Source organism: Lycorma delicatula, chromosome 6, assembly GCF_047948215.1.
Source record: "Lycorma delicatula isolate Av1 chromosome 6, ASM4794821v1, whole genome shotgun sequence".
Classification (NCBI taxonomy): domain Eukaryota; kingdom Metazoa; phylum Arthropoda; class Insecta; order Hemiptera; family Fulgoridae; genus Lycorma; species Lycorma delicatula.
Genome location: NC_134460.1, coordinates 1,012,024 through 1,036,090, shown reverse-complemented (window position 1 = coordinate 1,036,090; position 24,067 = coordinate 1,012,024). Strand labels below are relative to the sequence as shown.

General features: G+C 30.7%; 1 pseudogene; it reads left to right on the top strand.

Annotated features, from left to right (window-relative positions):
- The window catches only part of LOC142326530 (rapamycin-insensitive companion of mTOR-like), a 62,270-nt pseudogene that overhangs the window by 30,481 nt on the left and 7,722 nt on the right, over positions 1-24,067 (top strand).

Here is a 24,067-nt window from a genome sequence, read left to right as displayed (position 1 = left end):
ATTAAAATTAGTTGGCACATCAATAATTTGCTTAAAATACTTCAGTATTTCCATACATGTATGTAGAAATATGTACACATGTGTGTTTGTTAAAATATACACACAATGCAAAAGAAATTGTGTAAATAGTTTTACTTTTAACATGCAGTAGCTATTTTTAACAATCTTAATGAATGGCACTTACTTTTAATTAAAAGTATATATTTGTAATTACACATATAAGGTTACACAGTCACTGATACGTTAAAAAACATTAGTCTCACCATCAATCTTGTGGTTATAGCCCAACACGACTGTAACGTGTGTAAGTTGGCATTTTATCTTGCCACTAGATATACAATGAAGTTCTATCTATTTTTAACTTGTGTATAGCCAGTGTTTGGCTGTGCCGTGTTAATTTAATTATTATATATACAATAATAAATAGATTTCTGTACTTCAAAAATAGAAATTCATTATTGTTTCAATTTATTTGTTACATATTCCAAATGTCTCATTTTAATACCTTATTCACTATTCAGATTTTGTAAAAGAAAGCTACATTATTATGTGATATTTTTTGTATTTTTATTTTCCCTGTTTTGCAGTCTGAATGTGAAAAATTATTGATAGATTTATTAACTGATATATCAAATGAAATTGGTTCTCTGCTGTCATCTAAATCTGCTCATGATTGTGTTCATGAAAAATTTCAGTTTTCAGATGTCAACAAAAATATACATTTTGACCATCTCTGAATCCATTTTGACTAGTTTTGGTCTGACGTCTGTATATACGTATGTATAGCATAATGCAAAAACGATTAGCTGTAGGATGTTAAAATTTTGGATTTAGGACTGTTGGAACATCTAGTTGTGCACCTCCCTTTTTGATTGCAATCAACTGAACTAAGAAAGAGTGTCCAAAAAAGCCCAAGATCCAAAAACAATTTGGATTTTGGACTGTTTCTTTACTGCAGTAATAAGCCCTCATTGACAGCTTTTCAACAATATATCATAAGTGGTACTTATTTTCATTGGTTCTAGAGTTATAGCCAAATAAAATTTTAATTAATGAAATATTTGGATCAAGGGGAAGGCACATCGATTCGAGTCAGACTTCATTTCCCTTTTTTTAACTTTTTTTTTTTTAATTTAAATATATTGATTTATTAATAATTATTAACCTTTGATTGTAAAAAAAAAAAATTACAATAAAAAATAATCCAATAATAACAATAAAAAAAAATGAAAAAATATCAGAAGTTATTAATAAAATTAATTAACATAAATTAAAATCTAATAATGTGTTAAACAAAGATGGTACACCTATATATAATACGAAAGGTAAAGTCGATAGATGGGTGGAATATATTGAAGAATTATACGGAGGAAATGAATTAGAAAATGGTTTTATAGAGGAAGAAGAGGAAGTTGAGGAGGATGAAATGGGAGAAACAATACTGAGATCTGAATTTAAGAGAGCATTAAAAGATTTAAATGGCAGAAAGGCTCCTGGAATAGACGGAATACCTGTAGAATTACTGCGCAGTGCAGGGGAGGAGGCGATTGATAGATTATACAAACTGGTGTGTAATATTTATGAAAAAGGGGAATTTCCGTCAGACTTCAAAAAAAGTGTTAAAGTAATGATACCAAAGAAATCAGGGGCAGATAAATGTGAAGAATACAGAACAATTAGTTTAACTAGTCATGCATCAAAAATCTTAACTAGAATTCTATACAGAAGAATTGAGAGGAGAGTGGAGGAAGTATTAGGAGAAGAGCGATTTGGTTTCAGGAAAAGTATAGGGACAAGGGAAGCAATTTTAGGCCTCAGATTAATAGTAGAAGGAAGATTAAAGAAAAACAAACCGACATACTTGGCGTTTATAGACCTAGAAAAGGCTTTCGATAACGTAGACTGGAATAAAATGTTCAGCATTTTAAAAAAATTAGGGTTCAAATACAGAGATAGAAGAACAATTGCTAACATGTACAGGAACCAAACAGCAACAGTAGCAATTGAAGAACATAAGAAAGAAGCCATAATAAGAAAGGGAGTCCGACAAGGATGTTCTCTATCTCCGTTACTTTTTAATCTTTACATGGAACTAGCAGTTAATGATGTTAAAGAACAATTTAGATTCGGAGTAACAGTACAAGGTGAAAAGATAAAGATGCTACGATTTGCTGATGATATAGTAATTCTAGCCGAGAATAAAAAGGATTTAGAAGAAACAATGAACGGCATAGATGAAGTCCTACGCAAGAACTATCGCATGAAAATAAACAAGAACAAAACAAAAGTAATGAAATGTAGTAGAAATAACAAAGATGGACCACTGAATGTGAAAATAGGAGGAGAAAAGATTATGGAGGTAGAAGAATTTTGTTATTTGGGAAGTGGAATTACTAAAGATGGACGAAGCAGGAGCGATATAAAATGCCGAATAGCACAAGCTAAACGAGCCTTCAGTAAGAAATATAAGTTGTTTACATCAAAAATTAATTTAAATGTCAGGAAAAGATTTTTGAAAGTGTATGTTTGGAGTGTCGCTTTATATGGAAGTGAAACTTGGACAATCGGAGTATCTGAGAAGAAAAGGTTAGAAGCTTTTGAAATGTGGTGCTATAGGAGAATGTTAAAAATCAGATGGATGGATAAAGTGACAAATGAGGAGGTATTGCGGCAAATAGATGAAGAAAGAAGCATTTGGAAAAATATAGTTAAAAGAAGAGACAGACTTATAGGCCACATACTAAGGCATCCTGGAATAGTCGCTTTAATTTTGGAAGGACAGGTAGAAGGGAAAAATTGTGTAGGCAGGCCACGTTTGGAATATGTAAAACAAATTGTTAGGGATGTAGGATGTAGAGGGTATACTGAAATGAAACGACTAGCACTAGATAGGGAATCTTGGAGAGCTGCATCAAACCAGTCAAATGACTGAAGACAAAAAAAAAAATTAATAAAATAAAATTTTATGTACTTTTTATTTAAAAAAAAATGTATATGTATAATTTAGCAGGCGCACAAGGAAGTGCCCACATCAGATTTTTATAAATAAAGGCAATTTTTTAAGTCATCACTCATCTTTAATGTTTGCATTGGTTATTGGTAAATGTATTAAAGATTTTTACTTGATCACACAACCCATATTTCTATCGATCTTGAGCATATTCTTATTATTTATTAATAAGAACTGATGATCATACAACCAGACTGTCAGGATCGTGATACCACCAGCTGTGCTATTATCAACCTGTAATTATCATTAACGGTTGAATTTAAAATAGGTTTTTTAAAAGTGATAAATGTTGACTGTGTGGGAGTCTAAATATCAAGTCAAAATGTACTTAGGATATATCTACCATCATTTTGTGTCATATGAGTACAGTACTGATTAAACAGTACATTGTGTATTTATTGAAAACTTATAAAATTTGAGTTTTCGATGAAAACTATTTAAAATTAAGCACATTAACACATCAGATTAAAAATTTTTTTATGAAACAAAAATTATTGTAAAAGTAATCTTAATTTCTGAATTACATCCAAAAATTTAAAAAGAATTATCCTCTGTTGGTTTGAAAAGTACAAAACATAACATCAAATTTCATTTCTTATGACAGAAACTCAGTTCATGGAAATTATTTATACAGTGGAAAAGTGCTTTTGATGCAATATTATTTTAACAAATTATATTTAAATGAAAATGTTCCCTTTGAACTTCAAATATTCAAATTTTAACACTAATAATGTAACTTTAAAAACCAAAATACAATCAAACTTTTTTTGAATTTGATTTATAATTGGGTCATATTGATGAGAAATGTTAAATAATTATTTGTGGTTTGCTGTAAATAAATAATTATTAGCCTATTTTGTTATTGTCTGTATTTTCTAAAGTATTTGAAAAAATCTGGCAAAGTATTGTATGATTTTCCCGACCATTAGTAATACAAATTAAAAGAATTTTTTTTTTCCAGAAAAAACAAAATATATGTTTTTGAGAGGTGGGAAATAAATTTTAAGAAAAGAATTTCTATAATATTCAAATATTGGTCAAGCTTAACAAATTTGCTTCAGTAAAGTTTTCTCTAAATCTAGCAGTCCTTTCAATAAAGGGTAAAATAAGAAAATAAAAATCTTTAAAAACATTTCTGCATTATAGCTCCAGGTCTATAATTTTAAAAGATTGTAGACAATTCTTGATAGAACCCACCTGGTGCAGATAACAGGAAAGCCACTAAAACTAAGTTTGTGAACAACATGGTCGCTTTCCTCTTCAGCGAGATCCGTTACAAATTGAATAGGATAGAAATCACAAGGGTTAAGAATTTAGGAGTAATTAGCTTCATAAAGAATATTCTGTCATTGAGAGACAGTCACAGAAAAGCGGTCAAAAATGTCAGCTGGGTATTTGGTAATGACAACATATTTCTAGAAAGTGTAGTCTCTGTATACCGCTGGAGATTTTCATAGGTTTTGCTGAAGATTACAAGCGAGTCATAACCAGAGTGAAACAGGAGTTGGTACTGATAAGAGCCAATAATGATGCGAATACGGTAGTTTATACCGAAGCGAATCATGAAACTGAAATATCGATCACAAGAGTCTCATGGATAATTCCGTATGTAATGCTAGGATTAAGAGTGGCCATCATCTTGAACACACTGCTGGAATCGAACGAGAAACTGATGATCGGTTTCCACACATGAGTGGTCAGGTGCTACTCAAAGCGATACCAATACACGGACAGTGCAGACTACGTCACAAGAGAAGAAACTGAGATATGTAATACGGGATTTCCAGACAGGTAGGAAAAACCAAGTGACCAAAGAGAAATCAAAATTTGACTCTTGCAATTTAAAAAACTTGAAAGTCATTCAATTCAGTTGACTATCTTTACAATAACTTAAAAGGCGACACTAGTAAGATGTACAGGATGTTAATAGATTTCCGGAGATCGTATTACAGCAGAGAAGAAAGTGAACCTGCATACAATTATGCAGATTCAGAAAGGATGTATCTCTGTACATGGCTGATTGCTCTCACAAAAACAAATCGCTGAAATTGGGTCCTATCGATTTAAAAGTCACCTTTGAGATCAATGGTGACTGATATATAGATCACTATAACTGTGAATATTACAGCTTACTGTGTATTGATCTACAAAACGGTCTTGAAGTAAGCGCCTTTGACTAATGAGGTCCAGCCTATGAAATAGGATCAGATAGTGTCATGCCAGTATGACCTCTCATGCTTTACCTCGATGTAATGTAACTTGAATACTGTTATGTATAAATAATACATGTTGCATGTTGTAGGAGTATAATAAGATGGATACAATTAGTGATCTAAAAGTGATAGACTTCTCTAGCAGTTCTGATGCAATCGTTAAGAAAAAAAGCAAGGTAAAACCACGTTTACGGACGAAAAAGTTTAGTTAAATGATTGTTGCTAATGTGATTGTAATGGCTGATCTAAAGTGAGATTTTGTGAGTCGTTTTGTTGCTATTGCTAAATTAAAGAAAGGTTTACTGACGAGAAATCTAATGAATTGATTGTCAATGAGCCGTAGTTAATCTTAGCAAATGATAGCAGTAAGGACTCGACATGGACGTTCTATATTAGCAACTAAAGAAGATTACTTCGATGGAGGACAGTTTGATGTATTTGTTCTGATTAACTATGCTAATACCTATACAGATGAGAAATAGCAGCGGTTTAAAACCATAGAAATGAAGTTGATATATAAAGATACCATCTACAGATCACTTAATCTGTGAATTATTACTATATTTCTGTACTATTAATTGCTTAAGTAGACAGTCAAGAGATAAAAAATATACAAGTATTTAACCTCCCTCATAATCATCAACTAGCATTTTATTTCGGTTTTCTATTTCGCTAATAAATTTAGGGCTTTTTTTATAAGTGGCTTCATCCTCTTTGCAGACTTCACAGCAAGACGACATGAAATTTTTACTTACCGTAACGCAGTGATGGCTATCCATTCTTCTCCTGTACACCTGGCAAAAGCTCTGACACATTTCTAACTGATTTGGGATAGGTAAACTAAAATAAATAAAACAGATATATTTTAGTTATAAATATTTATTTATATTTATACAAACAAAGATACATTACATACTATTCATTCACTCTGTAACAATTCGATATCATATCTTCCATTAATCTTTCCTGTATATACTAGTTTTACTTTTAACTCTGGTATTTCTTCCAGCTGGTAAACAGTAAATCAAGTCACATAATGGTTTGTCAAGATGCATTTGAATTAATTTTGGTTATTTGATAAGATTGCAACGAACACCCGTCCGTATCTAGTGTTAACTTTTTGTAACAGCATATTCCTCTTTCAATTCCAATTTGCTTAGGTTTAATGTCTGTCTACAAGACTGTTTGGCATTAAATAGCTGACAGATTTCTTTTGTGTTGGTCATTGTAATTAAGTCCAACTACCATCATCCTAAACTTGCTAGTTAATAATGCCAGCGCATAAAAGGTATTGCTGTTATAGGAGTGCGGATAAGCCTTGCCAGCTAACACTAAGCCAACCCACCGGGTTGGTCTAGTGGTCGGTAGTCTTCCCAAATCAGCTGATTTGGAAGTCGAGAGTTACAGCGTTCAAATCCTAGTAAAGCCAGATATTTTTACATGGATTTGAATACTAGATCGTGGATACCGATGTTCTTTAGTGGTTGGGTTTCAATTAACCACACATCTCAGGAATGGTCGAACTGAGAATGTACAAGACTACACTTCATTTACACTCATACATATCATCCTCTGAAGAATTATCTAAATGGTAGTTACCGGAGGCTAAACAGGAAAAAAGAAAAGAAAAGAAAGAAAAGCCAACACTAAGCCGATACTGCTTGGCAACCACTACCAGTCTAATGTTGTGCAACTTGACCGGCTATACCAACAGACAGATACCCGTTTTCATACCTTATCTCACGAGGCCAGTAAAATACCCCATCTCTAGTCCCGGCTGCAGGCGAAAAATGCTCGACATCACATGACCTTGAGATGTCCTAACATCAGATCTAATAAAATAAGAAATTTAGATCATTAAATTCTATGCTGAAATTGAACCTACATAAGAGAGATTGTGATCTAACACACACCTCTGATGTCACATAACCATGATATATCCTAACATCAGGTCTTTGTAAGGTACAAGATTTAGATCTAGATCTAGGCAGATAAACTGTTTCAAGGCACCCCGCCTGTAGTGTCACATCTGAAGTGTCTGGGCCCCTGCTCCAGCATTGTGACCTTGAACTGGCCATGAAGATGCATCCCTATTCTACTGATGATTCTGTTATAAAGTTGGCTTTTGACCCTGTTCAATGCAACTACACAAGTCCAAAATGCAAGTCAAGCACACAGTGCAATTAACAAATCCATACAAAAAAAAACCTATGAACGGTTCTGTGGAAAATTTGGCCTTTGTTGTTGTAATGTTTTATCAGCAGACATTTTGATGAGTTGGTTGTGAATCTCAACTGGTAACTTAGCAGCTGCAACAACGTTTTCATTAAATGGATTCAGTACCCATCACTTTGAGAAATCTTTTTTATCTTGCAGGAAGTACTTCTACTTCCAAAGCTCATGCAAATGCAAATTCATGCTATCTAAATTGCGGTGAATAATAATGTCTTATTCATTTAAATTTTTCTCAATGTAATCAGAAGTGATTGGAAATATAACAGAATTTTTGCTCTGAAGGCAAATAATCCAGATATGAAGCTTCTTAATGAAAGCATGAACTTTGTCTGTCATTAATAAAATATGTTTATCACATCCTTATAAATTCACATTTAAGTTCTTAAAATGCGAAAATACATCAGCTAAATAAGCTAACAGCAATATTTACTCATTATTCTGTAAAAACATTGAGAATGGTGTTTATTTATCCTGGAAAAATATTATTCATTTATCTCGCGATTCCAGTAATTGGGTTAACACTTTTTCCATTATAAATACCCGACTTCTGTATAGAAATGAAGAGATTTTTTCTTCTTAGTAGTTATGATATCGAGGAGCTGCCTACAGTTATTTGCAGCAAGTTGTCATCATTATTAATTATTTATTACGCCTACATATATTCATGTATGAAGTATAATGTCATCTCTTGAGGCTCCCTCAAAAAGTAAGAATGAGTTTTTAAAATAAAAAAATTTGTTGTCGATCATTATTCGGCACTCATAAGGATGAATTGTGTAGTCCTATATTCAGAAAATTTAATATGTTACTTATACTTGCATCTATATTTATGAATATACAATCTTTGGTAAAAAGAATGATCAGTTATTTTTATGAAATAAGATTCTCCATCTTTACCAAACCAGACAATGGAACTGTGTTTTTATAATTTAAAACAATACTTGTTCAGCTTGCAAGAAAGAGTCTTATTTTGCTTCCATACCATTTTTAATAAATCGCTGAACTATTTCAAAAGTCTTCTCACCAATTATTTAAAGTAAATTAAAAACATTTTTATGAAAACATTACTCTATAACGTATTTAAAAATGTGCTTTGACATTTTGAGTGGCTACTGAATTGTGAATTATTTTATAGTAATTTTTAAATTTAATGTATTTATCTTAACATTAATTCATGTGCTTGTGCTTAAATTATTCATATGGACTTTAAACGTTTATTTTTTATATCTTAAATTTTGATTTTATATTATATCTTACATTGATGAGATTTATGTAATGTATTGTATTTTTATGTTCTGACCAGAATTAAGATTTATTTATTTAATTTAATCTTTATTACCATTATATTACATAAATGAACTTTGTAAATGTAGTTTATAAAAATCTTTTTCTTTTTTTTATACTTATAAAACTTTATTTTACGATATTAAATTTAATCGTATTATCAGTTAATAAATAAATAAATAATTTAAAAATTTATTTCCATCTTAGTTTGAATGAATAAAATACACTTAAACTTGTTTCATTTCACATCATCTGCCTGACTTTCAAGAGTTGTCGTTCTTAAAACATTGCTGCATTTTTAATTTTTTACCATTATTTGCTATTTTTTTTCTTGCCCACAATCAATAAAGCTCCACTAGATATCTGAAAACACTTGAAATATTGGACTAATCTGTCATAATATTTTATACTTGTGTGTGGATTTTTCCAGGTTGTATGATTTAGTGTCCACAACTAATCATGAGTGTTACGTCAAGATAATTGTTTCTGTACTTGACTACACATCTGATACTTTAGCCAGGTAAAATTTATTATTATTATTAATTTTATATTTTATTCTCTTATGCATAAATTTATCTCTTTCTTTGTTTTATTTGTATTTATTTCTTGGTTCTTATTAACTTTTATGGGATTATTATTTAGTTAATAATAGACAAAATTATTAAACTCAGAGTTATAAGTGTTATTCTGTTCATAATTAAGATTGGAAGATGTTATCTGCAGAGCCTAAGGCTCTCTTCCTAAAAAGATAAATTACTGATATAACTAACACAAATAACATAACAGGGTTATGTTATTTCACATGGTAACAGCACACATTTTAATACCATGGCTGACTGCTTCTTACTTACTTTAAATGTCATGATGGATCTGTAACTTGGCTTGGTTGATTAACCATTTAGTTATAAGTTACAAAAATTGTCTAAGGTCTGACTGAGATTTGAATTCATAATCTTTGGATTACTACTTCTGCACTGTACTGACTGTATGTATTGTTACAGAATCTACAAGGCATATTCATAAAGGAAGGACCATTTGGTCATTAAAAAAATTAACTCATGAGAAGAGGTTTTTACTTACAGTTTTAGTTTACTATATATCTACTTCACTTTTCCTCATAATCGCCATTCAGTTCTAAGCACTTTTCTTAACGCTGTACCAGTTTCTTTAATCCCCTGCATAAAAGTTTGCCGCCTGGGAATTGAACCAGTTGACAACGGCAGTCTTGAGTTCCTTGTAGTCTTCAAATCGTTGTCCACCAAGCCACTTCTTCGAATAAAAGAAGAGGAAGTAGTCGCTAGGTGTAAGTTTGGGACTATATGGTGGGTGGTAGGGTGGTCAAAAGGTTCCGAACAAAAATCTTGAATCTTCTTGGTTTAGGCAGAGGTGTGAGGACATGGGTTGTTGTGAAAGAGGATTATGCTGAATGACAGTTTCCCACACTGTCATTTTTTGTTCACACATCTCAGTTTGGTGAGCGTTTTTCTGTACACATCAGCTGTAATTGTTGATTGATGTTTCATGAAATAAATGAAAATGATGCCCTTTTTGCCCCAAAAAACAGTACCTAACATTTTTTGACTCAAGTATGAAGGTTGCTTAAACTTTTTCAGTTTTGGGGAACTTGAATTGTGCCATTACATTGACTGTTTTGGTTTGCTTGGCATTTTTTCGGCCACCACCCCATTCGGTCACCCGAAAGCATAAGACCGAATGTCTGTGCCACAAACAGCTACTGAGCATTGAAACAGTTTTGTAACCAGTGTTCTAACTAGTTCCTAGAGCTAACCTAAAAGCGTAAGCAGAATAAGCATGGTATCACACACCACTCGCTTTTGTGTCCCACTGCCCACTTGTCATATATCAGTAAAATGGATAGGCACACTCCGCCATTTACTAAATCATGTATGACTATCAATAATTAAATTTATCTCGTCAAAGACAGCAGTTCGCTGCCATCCCCAGGCCGCTGAATGCTAGCAAGTACCTGTCCATCATTAAAGCGCTTGGAGCCTTAATCTGGCTGGTAACCAGTCATATCTCTCGGTTAGCTTCCTACAACAGCGCAGTAGGAGTTTTTTCCCTTAAGTAAACTACTGATGTCGGTTGAACAAAGCAACCGCATCAAGGAACTCCCACATGGTCCGACAATGCAGCTTTTGCCACATCGACTCACCACTTGTGAGTGGCCAGTCTTCCCCTTGACCTCTAAGTTCCAAGGTGGCCTGAGTTCTGGCCCTCCCAAGAGCTGGGCACTCGAACATCATGTGTTCATTCGACTGGACTCCCTGCAGACGTACAGCTTATCAGCTTCCAGGCGGAATCGAAACAAATATTGGTTTAAATTTACATGGTTGAAAAGCATTCGGGCTCCCACTGCCCTTAAAAACGAAAGAGAGTCATACCATCCCCCCAAATCCTGTATAAACTTATACAAGGATCTTCCCTTAGTCGTATCGTGCCATTCTTGCTGCCATGCTTCCATCATGAGGCTGTAAAGCCTCCTCTGCAGGCAGGAGATGGGCAGTTGTTCAACTGCACTGACTTGTTTCGATTCTGCGTCGGTGTAGGACATCCACATCTTGTCGCCTGTAACAATCTGGGAAAACAAATCATCTCCATCGATATTGTCGATAGCGGTCCAAAAACGCTCCCCCACCGCACATTCTTTGCTCTTTGTGTTGGTTGGTGAGCATTTTTGGTATCTACCTTGTACACGATCTGTGATATCCAAGCTTTTCTGTGACAACATGTAGATAGAGGTGCGTCCAACATGTGGAAAGTCATCAGCCAGAACACTAATCATCAATTGCCAATCATATCACAGTTTTCGGTTCACTTGTTCAATGATTTCATTGGTCTGAATACTGGACCTGCCACTCCGCTCTTTGTCATGCAAATTTGTGCGACCATTTTTAAAGTCTCGACACTATTGTCTAAACTTTCCTTCACTCATTTCTGTAAGGCCATACTCTAGGCACAACTCCCGATGAATTTCAGCAGCTGAAGACCCTTTTTGTACACAAAAATCGAATCGCAGCGTGCACTTCATAACTGGAGGGAGAAATTATTGTCGCAGACATTGCGATCTGCATTAATCGGCAGGCAAACGACTACTGAATCAAAATAACATTTGGAGTGGCTTCGTAAATAGCCATATATAGTCCTGCATGTGTGAAATTGTGTTCAGACCTGCTAGTATTTAAATATAAGCTGATGACCCTTACTTTATGACTATGTTTTAACTCGTTAACATAGTGATTCACTCTCTGTCATGTTTTCTTTTGAGTAGGAAATGATAACTTATCACTGTTTTATGTTGTGATAACTAGAGATCATTTCTATATTTTGATAGCTTAATTTTTAATCATTTTATAAAATTTTGTGATAGTTTTATTTATTATTTTTTACAAATTAATCCTTTAATTGTCGGCTTTCTTTTTATCTGTTTATCTCCAGGACCAGCTTTTTTAAATCCTAATTTAAGGTATTGAAAACCATAATGATTTTGGTAAGCTTAATTTTTTAATTATGATTAGCTTTAATTTGTTCCAAGCAAAATTAAGAAAGTACTTAAAATTACAATATGTGTTACAAGTAATTTGTTTACCCTTTGTCAGAGCTGTTTGATTTACTTTCCTCATCAGCTTTATTTTGTAGGTGACTGTTAAATATTGCATTAATTTTTTCATCACGAGCACAGCTACTTCTCTCACCAAAAAAAAGGTCCATTTCTTTATCTTCAATAATATGTGATCATTAGACAATGCCGTATTTGCTTCTACACGCACTGAAGGTTTAGTGAATAGCTGATATGAATTTGCTTGATTCATATATTTAAAAAATGACATTACTTTAATCGTAGTTATAAAATCTAGTTGGTTATACTTCTAGGCAGGTATTCGTGCTGCCATTAAATGTAAGAGATAATTGGGTTTGGCAAAATATGATCAAGTTAACCTGGGTTTGGCAGTTAATAGATTAATGCTAGCAATTTATAGGGAGACTGCACCAATACCATTTAATTAGTATGGTGATTTATGGTAGATAATTTATTAACATGGTTTAGGCCTAGACTTTTATCTTATTTTACACTTTTCAATTTTCAAGATGTTACTTTGAAGGATGTGAAATTATGGCACCATAAGTTGTAAGAAATAGATTTTACCCTCTTATAAAGGATACATTTTACTTCAACTTTTGTTAATTTATACACTGTATATGTTTTCATTTTTTTTTTTTTTTTGAGAAATTATGCTTGTATGAATGGTGGTGATATGAGCTCAAAGATAATAAAAAAAATTAAAAATTTAACTATTAAAAATTTAAAGAAGTTTTTTAAGGATGAATTAAAAAAAAATCTTTAATTTGTGTAATTTTTATTGGTTGAATATGTGTAATTCAAAATACACAATCCAGTTTTCTCATTTTTAATTACTTTTACACTATTTGTGTCAGTCTTCTTATGAATGACGTGAATAAACCATCTAAAATACAAGAGGAAGAGGTGAGAATTATTTTCTGTAATGACACTCAATTTGTAGCCAGTTTGTATGGTGAACAATCTGAATATAAGTAAGCCTGGCATGGTATGTTTGATATTTTTAGAAGTTTTTATATCCTGTCAAAAGTAACTTGTTTTCCATTTATAACCATAAGATATTGGCACCTAATTCATCTTACTACATAACACTTTTATTGAAATTTGAAAAATTGGTTGTGAATTATTTTTTTACGGGTTTTCATGTACAATTTTTTTAAAACCAAGTCAAACAATTCTAATAGTTACAGAATTAGTAATTTTGTTGATTACTGATTTCTGGATGCATAGATTAGAATTGTATTTAAAAATTTCATTCTTTTAATTGCATATTTAATCTAGTATTCTACTCATTTTATTATACATAAGAAATAATAATTACTGAAAAATAATTATTTATTTTCTATTTTTTGGTTACAGAAAGATTATCAGTAAAGAACTTTCATCACAGAATTTATCATGCCGTTTATATTGTACTAAATTATTACATGTCATATTGAGAACTCCACTACATAATAATGCTGATATAATAGATTGGGTGGTCGAACGTTTAGTAGGTCGACCGTATGATGAAGATAGAGCTGTTGTCAATGCTGCAATACTCGCTTTTGATGAAGCTTGTGACTGTAAGGTAACCACAACTGTCTTATTTAAGTGGTGAAATTGTCTTAACAAAAGTAAAAATAATTTTAATGAACTTGATTATTGCATAATTTCAAATAAAATTATTTTATATTAATTTTTAAATTAAAAAAATTTGATGCTGAGTAATCTATTGATTCAGTTTGGATGAATCCAGCTACTTACCCTTCGGTTTTGAGACCTGATTTGGATTTTCCATAAAAAATTTGTGGGTCGTCTTTTGGGAAATTTTAATTGAAACATAGGGTAGCCCTCCAAAGGGGGTCAAAGTTTGAAATAACATATTTAACACCGAAAATATGTGTAAGAATAGTACATGCCCATATATGTTTGTAAAGCGGCTCGAGTTCTGTTGAATCATGCGACTTTGGTAAAGATAGAGCTGATTGAGAAAGAGAGGAAGTGAAAGGGTGAGGGTGAGAGAGAAGTAAAGTAAGAGATAAAAATAGGTCCGTCTGAATTGATAGATTACTCAATCGCCCATCCACTGGAATAAATTAGTTTAAAAAAATGTCTTATTGCGTAATAAAAAATGGCCTTTATATATTACTATTGTGGCTCACGTTGTATCAGCAATCTCTTTTTGTGCAGTATTTATTTTTCTTTCACATTCCTATATTAAACTCTTTCATTACACCAGATAAAATTTTACTATTCTCTACTGGTGATATTTTCCTGGTCATCAGGTGATTTTTTTTTTTGTTTTTATTTTATTACTTAGTTCATGGGACAGAAGTTAGATGTAGCGTACAATATTAAAATCAACTGTCATGTTACCAGGACTGGTTTTACCAACCCTGAGATTATTATATGGGTAATTATTCCTTACGATCATGTTTCTCTTCTTACAGTATACATTCTTTCACATTCCTATATTAAACTCTTTCATTACACCAGATAAAATTTTACTATTCTCTACTGGTGATATTTTCCTGGTCATCAGGTGATTTTTTTTTTTGTTTTTATTTTATTACTTAGTTCATGGGACAGAAGTTAGATGTAGCGTACAATATTAAAATCAACTGTCATGTTACCAGGACTGGTTTTACCAACCCTGAGATTATTATATGGGTAATTATTCCTTACGATCATGTTTCTCTTCTTACAGTATACTGTAACATTTTAAATCATGAAATACACAGCTTATTTTAAATGTGGTATTTCCAGTCACTCTGGAAACTAGATAAAACTTTTGTATATGAGTTGTAAAAAATTCTCAAAAATTATTATTTTTTTTTTTGTTGATGTTGAAAATTTTTTAAAACTAGTAATTTTTTAATTACAAACTGAACCAAATTTTTTGAAGTAATAAGCTTACATCATATTACTTTCAATCACTGTTATAGCCGTATTCAGTGAATGAGATTTGATTGATTTATCATCTATAAGTATACTCTGCACATGGACTAGTCATCTCGCTTTTAGTGTAGATTATAATAAGATAAAAGTTTATTTCAAGAAAGACATAAAAAATAAGTGTTTATCATAGAAATACCTCCTTTGATAAAAAAATTTAGATAAAATAAATGTTTAATGATGGTTATTCAATAATTAAACATACAAATAACTGTACAGCAAAAATGGTTTATTAAACAAATACAATTTTTTGTCTAGAGCTTCCAACCCACTTTGCCAATAGTTTTCAGCATCAGTTGTTCTGTATGAGTTTGAATGTTGTCTTGAAGAAGAAGCACACCTTTCCTCTACCATCCTGGGCATTTCCTCTTCATTGCAGGCTCGACTTTGTTCTCAATCATGGCTGAGTAGTATAAGCTGTTGATAGTGTGTTGCTCCTCCAATTAATCAAAGAAAAATCGGATCATAAGCACTCCAAAAGATGGTTAACATGACCTTACCAGCTGATGGTTGCGTTTTGAATTTCTTTTGGACAGGTGATTCAGGGTGTTTTCACTGCATGCTTTGACGCTTGGACTCCGGCTCAAAATGATGTATCCAAGTTTCATCATAGGTTAAAATCCTGTTCAAAATTGTGTCACCTTTATTATTGAAACAATTTTTGAGTTCAGTGCAAAAGTGAAATCTCTCAGCTTTGTGATGAACAGTAAGCTCTCTGGGAACTTACCTTGCACAATTCTTATTACATTTTTCAACAATTTGTTTAACTGTAAGTCGTTAGTCTTCTTGGATAAGTGAATCAATACGAGAATCTAACACCAAAGTCAACACTCTTTCTGGCCACCCAGAACTGTGCTTGTCAGCCATGCTTTTGCGGCCATTTTAAAATTGTTCCACCTATGCGTAAAAAGTCACACAGTTCATGCAACTACTGCTGTATTGTTTGTTCATCTGAGGGAATATTTCTGATGGTTGTACACTTTCTGAAAGTAAAAATTGGATCACAGAACGCTGTTCTTAAAAAGTAGACAGGCCATCATAACTAAGACTTTAGAGGTTATGTTTATGTAAATATTAATCGACCAGCTGACTAACACTTCCCAAGATTGCCAACCATCATTTAAAAAAGTTTCAATTGCCTGCATTAAGCTTTACCTTTACTAAAAATATTTGTTTATTGAATGACCCTTATACATATATAAGAATTTTTTATATTTTAATTATTTAAAAATATCAAACCATCTGCCCCTTTTGTTATTCAATAAATGATATTTCCTTATTGCTGATTACAAAAATAAGTTTATCTTATCTAATATCTTATATCATCTATCTTTTGGGTTATTTATTATTTTTTTTGTTGCAATATTTTATTTCAGATATGTATGTCTTATTGAAAGCCAGTTATGCGATTCATTGACACTTCATCAATGTGGTGAAGATGGACGGTATTGTGCTAGAATAAGTGGTGCCAAACATTCACCAAGTGATGTTTTTCTACCACCACACTTGTACGGACAGTTGACCCAACATGAAGCTGGGTTTAACACATTAAAACAAGATGAAAATATACAAAAATTAATTAAAGTTAGTTTTAATTTATTATTTATTATTATTTTTTTTATATCTAGATAATTAAGATAAATACTCAGTCAGAGAAATTTAATACAGCTGAAAAATATGATGATAAAAGATTGATTGCCTTAGAAGTTATATCTTAACGAAAAATGTGATTAAAATAAATGTACTTGATAACTATTAAATCTTGTTCTTTTTGCACATTATTATTGTGCTTTGCTATTCATTCAAAGAAAATATAAAAATTACAAAAAATATAAGCATAGAAGGTAGTGTTTCCAATAGTGCAATTTTAATGTTTTGTAGCATTAATAACTTTTTGTTTAAAGATAATATAGACATTTTTAGTTTAATGTATGTAAAAACAGAGCTTTATCATTTAAGTCTGTCTATAAATTTTCCTAATGGTTGTTTCAGTATCACAATAAAATCAACCTAATCAAAAGTCAGATAGACAAGAATGAGTTCAGTACTGTATTCCATGATTTTGTGAATGACTGAACTTGTTTTTAAGAGTTGGTTGAGATTTCCAGCTGTTGTAAGGGGAAATTCAGTCGTTTCTCCACTATTAATTAAAATTATAAAACTATGCATTACTATAATGATGGTATTGTTTAATGAAAAAAAACATGTTTCTACCTTTACTGAAAAATAAAACCAACAATCTTGTTTTCTAAATGGTTGCCATATATTAAATAAATTGAATATATATATTTTAAATCAGCCTTTGAATATTAAATAAATAAATATTAATATTAAATAGTAAATATTATTAGAGCCATTTGAAAATTAAATATGTAAGATTGATATCATAAAATTCTGTTACTAAAATAGTAATTTTTTTATATATAAGGGATAGTTAAAAACTAAAGGAAAATTTTTATTTCTCTTTTTATTATATTTCTCACAACACTGATTGTTCTGGTAAATCATAACTTCATACAGTTTATATATTGAAAGTATTGTTTCATTTTTAGCAGTTTGTGGTTTTATTTATAAATGGATTTAAAAGGAGTGGTACTATGTCTGATTGCACCGAAGAAGAGATATGAGCAGTGATACATTTTCAAAATTCAGGGAGGGTGAAACCATCAGATTATTCAGAGACTGCAACTGCAATATGGAGAAAATTGTTTGAATGGAAGCAACATATGTGAATCAATTAATCACTTTTATAAAGGTAGGATTTATTCGTTTGATGAACAAAAAGATACATCTTCTCTTCACATCAAAATAATTACAAGTTGCAAAGAAAAATGGTTCACAATAATCAACAAATTAAAGTTGGTGAAATTGTGAGTTGAGTGTAAGCCATACCTCAGTATTTACAAACATATCCTTGGTTCTTTAAACTTTCAAAAAGGTTGTGCTTATTGTATTTCATGTTAACTGAAGACATTTTAAAGAGAATTATTTGAAAATTTTCGTAAAGCATTCTAAGGATGACGGGAAATTCATTTCTGAATTGAATAATTACCATTGATGGGATATGTGTTCATCACTTTTAACTAGAAAGTAAGCAACAAGTTTAGTCTGGAAACATCTGTTAACTCCTATGGAAAAGAAATGTTAATTCACATATTTTCACTAAAGTTGATGATTACATTGTAGGAAAGTCCAGTTTTTATTCATTTTACACCTAAAGGTGAAACAGTGAATAATTAAAATTACTGTGAGCTATTGTGATCACTGAAGGAAAAACTCAAATCCAATAGAATTATAAATTATTTTATTTGAATATTTTAATGAGAAAATTGTTAAAATTGATCTGAACGTATATATTCTGATTTTTGTAAAACAAAACAAGAAACCAACAAAAAAATGTTGGCCTGATATGGAAACTTAAAAAGGAAAAAATTCTTTTATAAAACTAAACTAGAAAATAGCAAGAAAACTGGAATTTTCATACGTCATGAAATATACAACAAAAGGTTTTTTGATATTCGCCAAAATAAGACATTATACCATAGCGATTGAATCATAAAGCCTATAAGTAGCATCGAGATGATGCTTGACTTCATATCACTGACAAAAAGCAATCCATTGCATTCAGTAGTTTTCATTCCTTTGCGTTCCTTTCATGAATGCATTTCCTTTGTATTCATTTAGTGACAGTAAATGAACACCTAACCTAATCTAGTTTAATGAACTAAATGTACTTAGCTAATATACTTGCTCTTGTACATAGATATTCAATTTCTGTAGTTTTTTTTTTTTTTGGAGATATACTTTTCATTTGTAGTAATTTTTAATCTTTGAACTTTTATCAACTAATTATTGATTATTATATATTTTATTGCAGACTGTTATACTCGGTCATTGTCGTACGGATGATGAAATTTTACAGTTGAAAGCTGCGTTATGGGCTTTAGGTCATATTTCCTGTTCACCAGAAGGGGCTAAACGGGCTAGAAATAATCGTGTTACGATGGCGATGATTCATACCGTTCGTTTCTCCCAAGTGTATTCTGTTCGAGCTACTGCATTTTATGCGCTTAGCATTACAGCTACAAATCCAGAAGGAGCTACTACTTTAAGATCTGCTGGTAGGTTTTGTTTTTTATTTATTTATTTTTTATTTCTTATCCCTATGATAATTACTGTGATGCGATTGTAGAATAGTTTTTACATTTGATTATTGAGTTTAGGAAAAATGTATGTACTGTATAAGACAACAGGCTTACTGTTATGATTTTTTACATTGTTTTTTTATTTATAGTGTACATCCATAATAAATAAACCATAACCACAAACCGTAAATATTTGCGTATTAATCAAATAAAGGTAAATTATAACAGGAGGCATGTCCAGAATGGAATCACCATTAGACTATTAAAAAATAATTACAATTTATTTTTAGACAGTCTTCTTATTACAAGAATGACCATTACTTACTATTTTTCAGTATAGTTTCTACTGAGATTAAGACATTTGTCATGTATGGAACCAATTTCTGAATATCCTTTTTATAAAATGATCCTACCTTTGAAGACAGCTGATGTTAAAATAATTCTTTTGATTTCACCATTGTCTTCAGGCTGCAAATGAAAGTTATTCTGTGCTAATTTGGGCTTCAGAAAGATGATCATCCATTTGTTACCAGTCAAAAATGATATGTTAAATTACTTGTGTTTAGCAGCAGCAGCATGAGATTAGAAACTGTTTATTCCTACAATTTTTTTTTTGTGTATGAGCCGTATCAAATTGTTATTAACAACATATGGCTTTCTGTGTTCATTTTTCTTTATATTTTTAGTTTTTGTTAAACTGTCAAACTGTCTTTTGTAATCTGTTGTCTTTCAATTTCCATCAGTCGTAGCATTTTTATCGTGAACCTCACTATTTTGTTTATGAAAATCTACTGGTTTTACTTTCTTGTGTTCAAAAATTGAACAGATACACTGTATTTCACAATTTGTAGATCCTTCATTGTTTTAAACATACAAAACAAATTATAAAAAAAACTTCTTCATCTAATATTTTGTTTTCGTTATTTTTCTCGTTACAATGTTATAAGCATCGTTGTTCATAAGACCCACAATTAAATCTCCATCCTATTATAAGTTCTAGAATCAAAAAAAAGTTGTACAGTTTTGCACACATCATATAAAACTATCATTCCCATTTCGCAGTATCATTCATTTGCAATCATCGTATATACAACTATCATACTAAAATGGAAATCCAATCATACGCCTTATGATCATCACCATAGATTTATGAATATTTAATTTATTAATTTTTACTATTAACAAAGAAAGCTGTTTATAACTATTTAATGGGTTAAGACATTTTTTTAAATTTTGTAATAAAAATAGAATACATTTTTTAATTTAATTCTCTCGTGGTCATTATTTCAACTATCTAATGGTGGTAACTATTAATCTAAAGAAACATTGATTGTGGGTTGATCTTAATCAACCTATCTGTGTGAGTTAAGACTCACACAGTGTATATTTTATTATATCACTAATGCAATAAAATTTGGTCTGTACTTAAAGACCTACCTTTACTTAATATAAAAAACTAATAAAAAATTCAATTATTTTTTATTGAGACACTTCAACACCTCTCTCTTCATGATACTCAAGGAAATGTCAAACTCAACATAATGGGAGATTAAACTGTTTACGCTTGAATAAAGACCTAATTTCTCTTTCTGACTTACTTTTTATCTGTTTAGAGCTACAAAGTACACAAATCTGAACATATTTTTCAAGTTTTATGAACTGGTGGAATGGTTTTGGGAGTTGTATTGTAGCTGGAATACTTTGTTTACATCCTACTATTTTTCTTAAGGAGAAAGTTCCAATGAGTTATATAAGATTTTATCTGAATTTTAAATTTGTAAAACTATGTTTATTCGGGGCTGGAGACTTGGTTTGTTTGAACATAGTAAAGCTATTTATATTCATTATAAAGTAAATTTGAAATTTTGTAAAAAAATGAATTTCTTCTCCCACCACCACATATAAATAAACTGTCAATCAGTTATTTGCATTTATGTAACGAGTATTTTGAAATTTATCCAAAAAAATATATAAAAACGTATGGTTAGATTTTTATTTTTTTACAAAAATAAGATGATGTAAAGTTCCTATTTCTTTTTCCCTAGACATGATTGTTGTCAAAGAACTTTCTCGTATTTTATATACATAAAAATTAAGATGAGTCGTACACATACATATATATATATATAATATGTTGCATTATATATCAGTTTTTAATAGAATAAAGACAATTTGAAAATAAGTAAGAAAATCAATTTCTTCTCCCACCACCACAAATAAATAAAATATCAATCATTTATTTGCATTTATGTAATGAATATTTTGTAATATAACCAAAAAATAATTAAAATGTAAGTTTAGATTTTTTATTTTTTTCAAAAATATGATGACGTGTAGTTCATATTTCGTGTACAGATTGCATAAGATGAGTTGCATACATGCATATAATATGTTTATATATATAATTTTTTAATGGAATAAAGTCAAGTTGAAAATTCGTAAGAGTAAGTGTCTCTTTTACCACTGCTATAAATAAAGAAAATATAAATCATTTATTGACATTTATGTAACGAGTACTTTGTAATATATCCAATATATAAATAAAATTGTAGGGTTAGTTTTTATTTTTTTGCAAAAGTAGGATGACGATTGTTCATTTATTCTTTCTTCTAGAAATGGTGTTTGTCATAGAACTTTCACATTTTTTTATTTATGTATAGGGTAAGATGAGTCCTAAACACGTACATAATATATTGCAATATATATCATTTTTTAATGAGGGAGTTATAATGGAATATCATCATATTTAATGGAAAAATAGGATTGTGTAGAATTCATTTTATATATATATATATATATATATATAAGTGAAGCCATCTAGTATTAAAGTAACTTGTAAGGTAGATCTGAATGAAAGAAAAAGCCAGTTCATTCTATTTTTTCTTCAAAACCGAACACAATTTTACTTAAAGTTTTAATTTTCGAAAGAAAATATCAGTTGTGAAATGAATATCTGCTGACTTCAGAAATTAAATTTGTTTATTGATTTTTTTTTTTTAATTTTATACTGCATTAAAATATATATTCTCATCAAGCTAATAGATCCATTATTATAATAATTGAATCTGTGTATTTTTATGTTATACACTTTTTACAAGGAAAGTAGTTAAAGAAAAATGTCTATCTGCAATACAGCCAGATTATTTTGAGTAACATAGTACAGCACTATGAGAGAAGGCTTAAGTATGTTGCTTAGCTATTTTTAATAAATTATCTGTCCATTTAAAAATTTATCCACTAATTTATTTAAAATTAAATTAAAAGGTTCTTTTTCTGAATTGGTATGATTTTACTTGTAAATTTTGAAATAAAACAATTCTTAAATGCCGCACAATATAATACAATAAATAAAAAAACAAAAGAACATTAAAAAAATAAATAGATCATTTATCAGAAGTTTTTTTTTTGTAGGTTGGCACACTGTTAGACATCACCGACATGAAAAATGGCCTGTTTTGGCATCGATGGATGTATTGGAAGATGTTTTGCTTGTTGACAATGCTGATAATGATAAGGATTTAAATCGAACTAGTGTGTATAGTAACGATGGTGTAGATCAGGTATGTAGATTAAATTTTAAAGCTTATATGTATTATTTTTCCAGTGTATGGTGGATGAACACAGTCACTATTGAAATATTGCTTTGAGAATTACTTAATGTAGTTATCAGATTAAATTTTTTTCTCTTATTTTAACAATTACTTTATCACATGTTCATATTTTTATCTTAATGTGTAAGAGATGTATTCTGTATGGCAGTTAAGCAGATTTGCAAGAATAGAAAACAAAACAAACTGAAAAAAAAATAGAGAATAAATTTCTAATAAAATAAACGACAATAAATATTTCAACAAATTGCATTCTAGCTGCGGAAAATATTAATTTAAAATTTGTGTTTTTTTTTGTATGATAATAAACAACTATCTTCAGAATTTAAAAATGTTATTAATTTATTGAAATAATAATTCTTTGTTGAAGAAGCAGAGATCTCTGCAAAAGTGCTAATCAAGAGTCCAAAAAAGGAAAAACATAAATCCAAAAAGTTTTTTATTTTATTTTAATGGATTGTAAAAGAAGTGTATGTAGGAGGTCTGTTCAGAATATAACCGTATAATGGAACTTTATTTTTTTAATCTTTATTATTATTACATATTATTGATCCTTGTACCCTTCAAAGTATTCCCATCCCCTGTTCACAACTTTTCCAGGTGGTGTTACCATTTTGCAAAGCAGTTTTCGATAGCTTTATTTGAAATAGCGTGTAAGGACCGTGACGAATTTGCTTTAATGTGATCAATACTCTCAAAAGGTACTCATTACTGATTATAATCACTGATTATCTTTCATCACTGATTATAATTTCAGAGATAAGAAAAAATCACAAGGAGCCAGTTCTGGCAAGTAGGTAGGCTGAGGGAGTACAGTCATTTGATTTTTGACACAAAACTGACAAATCGACAAAGCTGATTGTGCAGATGCATTATTGCGGTGAAGGAATTGTGAGTTGTCTCATCAAAATTCTGGTCTCTTCCTGTGGATTTTTTCACATAACCATTGTAAAAGGCCTTGATAGGTAGGCGTGGTTCTCTGATTCACCCTGAGGCAAGAATTCTAAATTCACAATTCCATTAAAACTCTTAAC